Raw genomic sequence first — 4,913 nt, forward strand, 5'->3', positions numbered from 1 at the left:
TTGCAAGACAAGTTGATTGATGTTAATACAAGATTTTGAAGGGTATATAATATATGGTTGACTTATTATATTCCGCGAAAAGTTTTAATTCACTATGATATTTAGAATTGTGTTTACGAGTAAATCCAACGCTAAAGTAGGGCACCGTGACCGGGGCCTTACAGAACCCTAGCAGACCTGTCATAAATTTTGAGCTAATCAAATTTTGAAACTTGGGGGATGGGGGGATGAAAACCTTAATCAACACAAAAGAGTAAACTACCACCCAAAACTTTGACTAAGCCCTTGCATGATGAGAGGATCTAGTTATTAGAAATTACCTTCGCCACCACCGCTTGCCAGCCATCCATAAAATTAACTCTAGGAAAATCCCCCAACATCCATCTTTTTAAAGACCGATAAATACATCCCCTCCTTGTTTGGTTGTGGTGGTCGGATTCAGAGAAATGGGTGGTGTTGTTTTTCTACACCGCATAATGAAAAAGGAGTTATGAATCTTAGTTGGTCGTATTTGGTGTGGTTAACCGGTAGTGGTGGTCAGATGGTGATAGTGGCTGGTGGTGGCGGTAGTGGTTTGTTGGGGTTTTGGGAAAATGGTGAAAGGGTGTGAGGATGGTGAAACGATGGACAGAGAGAGTTAATATATATATATATATATATACACACTAGTAGGTACCCGCGCGATGCGGCGACAACACTAATTTACAACTTGATGCTCGTTTTGCAATATACATGTATTACGATTGTTAGTTTTTTTATTTTTCGTATCGATGCGGTATATCTATTTCATAATTCAATCAAGTAAAAAGGTCAAAAATATAAATAAGAAATGAAAGTCATAAATATCACTTCAATGTAATAAACCAACACAAAAATAAGAAAACATAAGTCTTATACATAACTTAAAGTTAAGCATCAGTTTGTTTTCAAATTTTTATGTTGTCTTGTATACCGATAATGAATGAAAAAAAAGAAGCAAAATAAACTTAATAGTATATTCATGATTTCTCAAAGAATATAAATCTAAAACTAATCAAGAAATCTTTTGTGTGTGTGTGAAAGCATCCCGCATATAAGAAACCATGCATAGCTCCAGCAACCTGCAGTACACCAACAAACAAAAAACATGTTAGAAAACATTTTGGGTATGTTTACAAAATTTAGATTACCGGTCAACAAATCTGAATTGGACCAAAGACTGGAATCGGATCAAAGTTTTAATTCGAGTCAAGCGACTAACATACCATAAATAGTTTACTTCAATTAGTGAATATCACCATGTTCCACTCAAATAGCAAGGGAATAAGCTAGAAAAGATGCATAAAGCTGCAAATATAAAAATGGCTTCATGTTTGATGTCAACATTGGATCGCATGTTTAGTCGTAATGCTTTTAAATCAAAGAATCATTTTCTTTTTATTTGGAGCATTTATGTCTTTTCTTTTAGATGCATGTTTAGTCGTAATGCTTTTAAATCTAAGAATCGTTTTCTTTTTGTCTGGAGCATCTATGTCTTTACTTTTAGATCACTTTAAATCTTAATTTTACAGTGCCATTATCGTTTTGCGTCATTGTTGTAAGCTTTGTAAATTTTAGAAGGCATTTGATCATTTTAGTATTATGTTGCTTGGGATATGTGATGTGTATAAGATCATTAAAATGTGTGATTGTAATTAATTACCAAGGTTAACCCCAAACCACCCGACATGAACTCGATTGCCGAACAAAGAAGAATTTACCTGATAGCTGGCTATGCCAAGCACGTAGCGCCCACTTTGAAACCGCCCCTAACAGAAACAATTATAACAGAAAGTGGTTGTTGGATACCAACTTGTCCCTCCAATAATCTTTGCTGCGAATCAAAATTTAATAACTAAATCATCAGGTATATCATCGATCTTCAAGTAGTATGAAACCGCTATTGAATAGGGTATGTTGACTTTTAAGGTCAAACACACAATTGGATTTACTGTAAGCAATATTCATATACTGAAATGATTTTGAATCAAATAGACTAATTGTCAATTTGACTTCTTGAGGTCGAACAAACTTCAAATTTAGTTTTGACTTTAACGTTTACATAAAATCAGTAAACCTTTTAGAATGTCTATAACTAAAGGGCGTTTTGGTGACTTCAACTACCTTTTACAATATATGACACCTTGGCTTTATATCAAAAAAATACTAACTGAAACCAAACCGCCAACTCGTGTATCGGTTCCCCTTCCTGTCACTAAAACATGTTACCAGCCCTATCTAATTCTCCTTAAACCAGATTCAAACCAACCTGAAAAAAGCATCATGTTGTATACCTTTTACAATAATCCAATTAATAGGAAAAAAAAGCATCATGTTGTGTTTGGCAGCTTTGCCAATTTAGGTTTGGCAGATATGAGCTAGTACCAAAGCATCTCAATTATGTGATGTGCATACTAATATATAATTGTGATTCATAATATGTCCTCTAATTGAAAGTTCATATTGTTAGCTCGGTTATATTCATTCGTTTACGTTCATGAACCATTTCTTTATATTGTTAACAAACGAACCTAAATGAACACCATCACGTTAATTTTATTAATAAAATAACACGAACAATAAAACTCCGTTTGTTTAATTGTATGTGTTCGGATAAAAGTTAAACAAATGAACACAAACATCTCCGTCTGTGTTCTTTCAGTTTGTTTACTTGCCTAATAATGATACGATAAATTACCGTTTGAAAAATGACGAGCTGAGTTCGGCTTTTGCCACCCCTATTCCCCTTCCATGCATCCAAGATTTTCATATGGGCTAAAGGGTTCTTTGATCAGATTCTAAATATATATATCAAGTTAATTATATGAATTTTTTAAAATTCAGATCTTAAATTATATGTTAAGTTCACTTCTAATTTTAAAAATGTAAACAAATATGAATTTGGACTTTACAAGTTGAATAATAAAAATCTTAAAATGACCCAATTTTCTAGTTTAAAAATACTAATAATGAACAAAAAAGAAACCAACCAAGAACAAACTACTAAAAAAGGTCCATGACCAAACATTATATATTGGTTCCATCCTTTTGATTTTAACTTTGTCACCGTTAATCGATTTTTGACAACAAAAAACAAACAATGCACATTTTTTTTCCTTTTTTGCACAAAATTACTCGTGTTGACACAAATCCATTTTGACTCGTACTAAAAATTACTCGTTTTGACAAACTCATTTTCACCCGACCTAAAAATTACTCATCTTGACATAACCCCATTTTGACTACTATTAAAAAGTACTTGTTTTGACACTGTCAAAACCATTTTAGGTTTGGATAGAACACGAAGCTTATAAAATCATGTTATTAGTTTAAAATCAGACCAATAGGAGTTGGATTTTAGGTTTGGTTTGCCATTCTTGGTTCGTTCACTTTTCGGTTTAGGCCCATTTGTTACTTAAGTAAAAAGTTATCATTTCACTTCCGCATAATAAAAACCCGGTTTTAACCCTCAAAATGAAACACGTCAAGTTCGTCAGAAAAAATATAAGGTAAATAAATATAAAGAGAAAATGAAAGATATGTTAACCAACCCGAACACATGTTATGTTTGTTCTTCATTTTTATTTGTTCGCTTATGTCCACTTGTTAACCAACTTTTTAAAGTACTTGTAAGTTGTAACTCATCTGCAGCCCTGTCCACATTTCGTCTACCTGACACATACACATGACATTCCAGAAAACTAATAGAACTGACTTTTTGTAATTAAAAATGTCAAAGTAGTAAAAAAAATAACGTTTTGAGTTAAATACATCTAACGTGCATTTCCTCTATGTATATTTGACAATCACTTTAGCAATATGCCAAAATAAAATGATCATGTGAGAACCATTTTGAAATTGAGAACTTTGAGAACCATTTTAGACCACCCTTTATTTCAAAATGGTTCTCAAAGTTCTCAATTTCAAAACGTTCTCTTATGATCCTCACCCTTCATTTCACCATATATTAAAAATCATAAAATAACAATTACCTTGTTATATAGGCAGGATCTTTGCGGTCTGAGGACTAACTTTTCGAATTTATGATTGTACCAAAAACAAAAGTCATAGAAACTTAAGTAAACAAAACCAAAGTCTGAAATTACAGATTTCATAATAATAAAGTTTCAGATCATGCTCAGGCATATTCACAATTTAGATTGAGCTATTTCACCAAATGGTTGTAATAATAATACAAACTCAAATTATAATTTTGACTTTAGAAAGTCAAAAACACGAACTTTCACAGTTTAATAAAGCCATTGTGGAATTAACCAAATCACTTAAAGTGGTACCTGGCCCACCCATCTTATTACCTCAAACATGTGTGAAAAGGAATTCAAATAGTAAGTAGCCGGTGTGTGTTGTAGATCACCCTACTTCACAACATATCGGATTTTTTTGCAAAATAAGACTCACTTTTATGAAAACGTCTCGGTAATTAAAGTATCAAAATCATTTAAAATTCCGTAGGATGTAATGGACAACACAAATAAGATTATTATCCGTAATAAACTACGAAAAAAGGATATAAGAATACCTTGATAGGGTATAAATAAATAATAGTTAAAGTATGTTGCATAACTTCCACTATTTTAGCAAAGTCAACATCATACTCTAGCTGTCATAATGTTGCAAAACCACAACATAAAAATAATATTTTAATATGCAAATTTATTCAAACTGAGACAACTACGCAACAACAAACCTGAGTCAAATAAGACTACTCCATTCACAATCTCAGAATCTCAATCCTACATTATAAAATTAATTTCTCTCTCTTCAATTTACAAAATTTAACCCACTCCAATCTTTTACTCCCATTAACAACCCAATCTCATCCTTTTTTTATTAAATAAATTCAATTTATAATTAGTTTTGATTAACTATATAAA

This window comes from Bidens hawaiensis, unplaced genomic scaffold, assembly GCF_021521415.1.
Source record: "Bidens hawaiensis isolate Kalapana, Puna unplaced genomic scaffold, B.hawaiensis_p1.1 tig00030170_1, whole genome shotgun sequence".
Classification (NCBI taxonomy): Eukaryota; Viridiplantae; Streptophyta; class Magnoliopsida; order Asterales; family Asteraceae; genus Bidens; species Bidens hawaiensis.